The sequence below is a fragment of the Acartia tonsa genome, chromosome 11 (assembly GCF_053477335.1).
Source record: "Acartia tonsa isolate MP-2025a chromosome 11, ASM5347733v1, whole genome shotgun sequence".
Classification (NCBI taxonomy): domain Eukaryota; kingdom Metazoa; phylum Arthropoda; class Copepoda; order Calanoida; family Acartiidae; genus Acartia; species Acartia tonsa.
The window spans coordinates 33,251,335-33,258,456 of record NC_137270.1 but is presented as its reverse complement, the minus strand read 5'-3'; the positions used below and the strand labels follow the sequence as shown (position 1 = coordinate 33,258,456).

At 33.4% G+C, this 7,122-nt stretch overlaps 2 non-coding genes across 2 annotated transcripts; both read right to left on the bottom strand.

Moving 5' to 3' along the window:
- Window positions 1–563: 563 nt before the first annotated feature.
- On the bottom strand, window positions 564–757 carry LOC145332985 (small nucleolar RNA U3). The gene has a single exon (XR_013884398.1). It is a non-coding gene; the product is annotated as a small nucleolar RNA U3 (small nucleolar RNA).
- A 475-nt stretch (window positions 758–1,232) lies between these two features.
- LOC145332993 (small nucleolar RNA U3) lies at window positions 1,233–1,436 on the bottom strand. The gene has a single exon (XR_013884402.1). It is a non-coding gene; the product is annotated as a small nucleolar RNA U3 (small nucleolar RNA).
- Between the last annotated feature and the right edge of the window lie 5,686 nt (window positions 1,437–7,122).

The window sequence follows — 7,122 nt, the reverse complement described above, 5'->3', positions numbered from 1 at the left end:
ATTTTAATTTTAGTTTTAAAAAGAAAAAAAAAATTTTAATTTTTTGGGGGGGGGTATTTTTCATTTTTGGGGGGGTTAGGGGTGTCCCACCCCCCAAGAAAATAGTTATAAACCTTCCCGGGAACTATGAGAAGCTACCCTGTAAAGGAGAACCCGATCGGCTGAGCGGTTAGCGAGATCCTTCGCTACAAACAGACAAACACACAAACAGACAGACATCGTTCTACTTTGTATTATAGATAATTTCCTCTCCCTCTCTTAATTAAATATTTTTAAATGCTATTGAAGATAGAAGTGAAGTTCAATAACAGTTATTTCTCGTATTTTTCGAAACCTATATCTAGTAGATTAGAACCGGTTCACATAGATATTCTCAAAAAGAATAACTTTTTTGAATATTTCTATTTAGGAGGGTTGACTTCCCATTACTTCATAGGGCGAAGCCCCTAGAGGCTAGGGGCGAATCCTCTAATTTTCTACAAAGTGTAGATAAGCGCTTATAAAGCTACCAGTATTTGAAATTGTTTAGCGTATGACTAGCATACAGCAGACATATATATTTAACCACTCAGCCGATGTCATGGTCAATCTAGAGTGACCTCCAAGCGTTCATTGATATGTTGATGGAGTCAACCATCGCCACCTCCTCACGCTCAAGACATGACATTCAACTCATCATCATGGCTTAGCTATCATTAAGTTTTGAAAAGAAACAAAGGATATATACTAAAGAAATGATTCTGTGAAGTAAAATCTTACTGTATACTGATCTTTTTGGGATAAATTTTGAAAAGACTATAGATAGGTTGCTGACCAGCTGTAGACCTCCACAAACAGCTTGATTCAGTTGCTGTGTCGCCTCAGAAATGCTATCTTTATACTTTTTCAAATAGTTGGTGACATACTTTGTTGATGTAACCTCCGGTTGGAGGTCTTCTATTGGAAAAAATTAGACACCTAATGGCCAAATTATTGACTACATAACACACGTGTTTGTAGAGAAACTCTGCAGCTGCTCCTTGGCAGGTTATTTGTGAGTAATTAAACAAAGAATAACTTTTTTGAATATTTCTATTTATGAGGGTTGACTTCCCATTACTTCATAGGGCGAAGCCCCTAAAGGCTAAGGGCGAATCCGCTGTTTTCTACAATGTGTAGATAAGCGCTTGTAAAGCTGCCAGTATTTGAAATTGTTTAGCGTATGACTAGCATACAACAGAGATATAAATTTAACCATTCAGCCGATATCATGGTCCATCTAGGAGATCACAGAGTGACCTCCAAGCAATCATTGATATGTTGATGGATTCAACCATCACCACCTCCTCACGCTCAGGACATGACATTCAACTCATCATCATGGCTTATCTATCTTTAAGTTTCGAAAAGAAACAAAGGATATATACTACAGAAATGATTCTGTGAAGTATAATTTTACTTTACACTGATATTTTTGGGATAAATTTTGAAAAGACTATAGATAGGTTGCTGACCAGCTGTAGACCTCCACAAACAGCTTGATTTAGTTGCTGTGTGGCCTAAGAAATGCTATCTTTATACTTTTTCAAATAGTTGGTGACATACTTTGTTGATGTAACCTCCAGTTGGAGGTCTTCTATTGAAAAAAATTAGACACCTAGTGGCCAAATTATAGACTACATAACACACATGTTTGTAAAGACACTCTGCAGCTGCTCCTTGGCAGGTTATGTGTGAGTAATTAAACAAAGAATAACTTTTTTGAATATCTCTATTTAGGATGGTTGACTTCCCATTACTTTATAGGGCGAAGCCCCTAGAGGCTATTTTTCTACAAAGTGTAGATAAGCGCTTGTAAAGCTGCCAGTATTTGAAATTGTTTAGCGTATGACTAGTATACAACAAAGATATAAATTTAACCACTCAGCCGATGTCAGGGTCCATCTAGGAGATCACAGAGCGACTTTTAAGTGATCATTTATATTTTATATGTTGATGGAGTCAGCCATCAACGCCTTCTCACGCTCAGGACATGACATTCAATATTTCTATCTTAAAATTTTTCAGTATAGCTTAGAGCCGGTTCTAATCCACTAGATATCAATCAGTTACGAAGCATATCCTTAAAACCAGGATTTTCCTTTTGAAAATGACAAAATATTGTGTAAACAATATTTGTATTGATATTCTTAAATATTGGAGCGTTCACCTCAAAACTATAATGCAATCTAAAATTAGATTTTGGTTATATTTGAGGTTGTTGTGTACAATATTCTCATGTATAGGGATGAGATAACCCCCACGACTACGGCGTAACACAAAGCGCTCGTGGTCGGGAGGGTGCTTGGTTTGAATCCCAGCCTGACACCACATCATAACTTAAAACGTTAAAAAAGGTTTCCAAGTTGTCACTGAGTCCCCAATAGGTCATAGTGATGTGATACAGTCATTGGATGTGATGTAATAATTGGATCTTTTAATATTCCCCTCAAAATAAACTCTTTTATTATGTAACAGGATGTCTTTCTGGGTGCCTGTATGTTTTGTAAGGCCTCGCTAACCTCTTTACTGACATGGTTCTTCGGTACATGGATGTTTCGTTTTGGTCTAGGGAAGGTATGTAACTATTTTTAGGCAGGTTGCCGAATAATATCCGCTGGATTAGAACCGGTTCTGAGACATACTTAAAATTAATTATAGCATTGCATTTCGGACAATTTCCAGCGAATTTTAAAGTAAAAATCATGAAATTAATACCAATTTGTTAGCCCAGGCCGTAATGCCTCGGGTCTAACAAAACTGGGCTAAAACATATATTTTTATCCGCGGAAAGCTGTCTATTAAAAACTAAAATACAATAAACTTACAAATGTTTTTTTTTCTGTTTTTACATCCATCTGTCTGGAAGAATCTCCACTACTTTTGAGGGAAATTGCCATCTCTCTCTCTCACTCTTATTGAGAATCCACTAGAGACTGGATGCTAAGCGACTAGTACAATTACAAAGTAAGTACCTATAGAATACTTATACAATATATAGGTATTGGGAGATAGACATAATTTATTATCAAGTTTTGTACAATTTCTCTTTTGTATCATAAAACTAGGTTTTAACATCGTTATTAAGCTTTTTTTATTAATTATTCTGTTCATTTTTAAAATTATTTTGAGACAGGCCAATTCTACACTTTATTCTGTAATTTAGGACCATTCCAATAAGTAACTGGAATGGATATAGAATACATGGATATATTAAAAAAAATCGTCTTCCATTTATTATTCAGTTCGTTCATCCAGTAGGATGGGAGGTGATGGGGTAAATGGGGTGAATTGATATTTTAGCCACCTGGAAGTATCAATCTATTATAGTACTTGGTGCAACATCCAAGTAATAAATCCTTATAATAAAATAACAGGATGTCTATCTGTTAACCGCTGAACCGACTTGATTCTCCTTTACAGGTTATCTTCTCATAGGTCCAAGAAAGGTTGATAGATATTTTCGGGGAGGGTACCACCACCCTCCGAAGAGAAATGGCCCCAAGAAAAATTCACCTCCAGCACAAAAAAAATAATGGGTGGTCGAAATCAGCCTCCCCCCTCAGCCTCATTTTTTGTCAAAAAAATTGGAAAACGTCTTTTCTCAATATACATTATCGATTTCCCTTTTCCATACAAACTGTACATAATTTTGAATAAAAATTGTTCACCAAATATTGAAAAGTTTGTTCCAAATCTTGTTACTATGATACCTACAAACTAATGGATATAATATTATTTGGATCATACGCCAGATTTTCAAAAGAAAATCAAGGCGGTTTAAAGTAACGATACCTCTATTTACACCATCCACCCTCCTTCTACTGGATAAATGAACTGACCAAGTTTCATGTGAGAAAGCTATATTGACGACAATTTTTCCCCTGTCATAATATCCACGTATATTCTACATCCATTTACAAACTAAAACTGGTGTCTAAAGAATTTAAAATCTAATATTACAGTAAGAGACATCTTACTCCAGGCACTGGCAATATACTATTTTCCAACCATATTACAAATAACTAAGAGAGGGAGGCGATATTGGGCTGTTTATTACACTAGTCTCTAATATTCAATTATATCGTTTTTTAATCGTTGATTGAGTGGCCAAACGTTTCAACCACCAATTGTAATCTACAGATGTTGGTAATTATGTGTATCATGAATTGGGATGTAAATTAAGTTATATGTCATTGTCTTATCCATTTAGATCCTTTGAAATACCTGCTACATGATTCAAGATAGGTTTACAAGGTAAAAGAGCAAATAACTATTAAAATCTTGGATATTAAACTGTTTTTAACCTATTTTTAAAACGTATATAAAAAATATACTATGACACCAGTAGAATCAGACTGCAGAGCCTAAATTTGAATTAAGTCCCCAATAAACTTTTTTGGGGGGATTTAAATATTAATTTTTACTGTTGCCGTGATCATTTTGACCGAAGCAAAAGGTCTTTTTTTTATTTGGGTAAAATTCGTAGCTTTTAGAGTGTTTTGCTTCATAAATATTGTATTCTGGTATAGAGTAAAATTAGGCCTTATGATTTTATTATAAAAGTTCACTAAAAAGTTAATTTTTTATAATATATCAACGAATTAACATTAACATGTTTGTGTTCTCTCACTTATTTTAAAAACATAAAAAATGGCTGTAAAGGGTTAAATGACAACAAATGTTTATGCAATACAACAAATTTATTTTTGTCACATATACAAATGTGTTATAAAATAAGATTATTCAAACTTATCTTTTAAAATAATTTTAAAAAGTATGTATCTTTTATGTGTATGGTTTTCATTCTTTTCATTTTAATTAAATAAAAAATATTTAACTACATTGGAAATACGTCACTTTGTGAAAACACTCTTTTTTTGAATTGTAAAGAATTATATAAAACAAGACTTCTTATTGGTTAGATTTCAGAATTATTTGTTTTATTGTAAATGTTAGATTTTTCAATGAAATTAATTGTTTTGGGAAAAAAAATTATTTCCAATGAACAGAGTAATGTTTTTTTTATTGTATCAATATAAAGTGAATTATATAAAAATGTTCTGTAAGCCACAATATTACCCGAAGTAAAAAAAGAGCTTTTGCTTCGGTCAAAATGATTACAGCAACACTAAAAATTAATTTTTAAATCCCCCAAAAAAAGTTTATTGGGGACTTAATTCAAATTTGGGCCCTGCAGTCTGATTCTATAGGTGTCCTAGTATATTTTTGACCCCCCATTCAAAAATAGGTTAAAAACAGTTTAAGGGATAGGACAGAGGATGATATACATTCCTAATGATGATAAACAAGATTAGCTTTATATTAAAATCATTGGTTGAAACTTTTGGACACTTCTATTTACCACATCAAACGGTCCTAGGACAAACGCAGGAGTGGACACTTAACCTAACCTAACCTGATTTAAGCCATATTTTAGCTTTTTTAAATGCCTAACCCCTGAGGGGGGCTTATTTGTATATTCATATCTTAACCTAACCTAATCTGTATAGAAATACGTGTCTTAAATTAATATTTTAACACTCCTGCATTTGTCCACTCCGACGTTTGGTACTCCTGCGTTTGTCCTGGAACCCCATCATACATTTACTAAAAAATGTTATAGTTAAGATAGCCCAAAAGTTGACCAAGCAAAAATTATCATACTTTTATTAACTCTTAAAAGATGTTGATTCGGTGTCCAAACTTTTACACCTATAATTTCATACAATTTTATATTTTACACTGCACATATTTTGCAATATGGGTTTATCTCGAGTTTTAAAAATATATTTAAAAAGCTTCGCTCCATCAACTTGATTATGTCTTTTACATCAAGTCAAATAGGTAGGACAATTCTAACATGTTTAAATTAACGAATAGAGCTAACCGTTCCGGACGTACGCACAGACAGATCCTAATCATAGAAACGCTTAGCTTTAAAATAGAATAGTCTTATCATGTAAAAGGCTGGTGTCAAATTAGCTTGTATATAAGATTTCATTGACAGCCGAGTCTACAAATAATAAAGATATAAGCGGCAAAGAAATAATCTACACCTTATTCATCCTCCTAATAATCATAATATTCCTAATGCGGATTTTCACATAAAGTAATAGAGGGAAAAAATGAACCATAAACTTTTATATAATATGTAAAAACACGTAGGATTATTATATTTATGAATCTTAAGTTAAGAATTACATGATTTTTACATAATAACTACAGGAATTGCCCAATTTAAGTACATCCCCAATGATGACATACAAAATTACATCTTCTATCAATTAGTGGTTGAAACATTTGGACACTAAACTTAAAATACTAACCAATCAAAATTCAAGAATAGTTATTTCTCGTATCGTATTATAAACGGCTTTCCGCGGATATAGAATGTACAATTATAAGATTAAAACTAGTTTTTTTTAGCCCCGAGGTGCCGGAGGAACCGGCTAAAAAAACTGGTTTTAATCTTATGATTGTACATTTCTATATTCGTAGAAAATTGGATATAATACGATGCTAGACATAGTTTTTTCGTATTCATGAGAACCGGTTCCTAACCACCGGATTCAAATGAATACGAGAAAATTCATTATAAAACTTTTAGGACTAGTGAAATAAACAGTCTAATGTCCCCTCCCTCTCTTGGGGTCACCCATCGTTATTGCCCCCGCGCCCTAGTAATCTTTGGTTTTTGGTGTCCAGTTTGACCGCTCTGCTCTCGCATGCACCTCAAACTAAGATACGTGGTTTAGTTTAAGGAATATTTGACCGCCAAACAAGCGCACGTAGTACTATTTAACCGCCCGTGCTAACACGCTTTCATCAAATATATCTGCAAATTTGGGTATATAAGGAAAAATATTAAATTAATTATCATAGAAGGATAATTACATTGTTGTCAGTTATTTCCACTAAGGTTATTTGGAAGTGATATAGTTTAATTCAACATTATATCACAGTCGAATGACCTTTATGGATTATTTCAATTCATCAATTAATATTCCTTGAACTTTAACAGATTCCGAGATCTTCTGCATCAGAGTGCTTTACATATTTGCTCCAAATCAAAGGACAAAAGCAAGTGGTTGTTGATTCGTT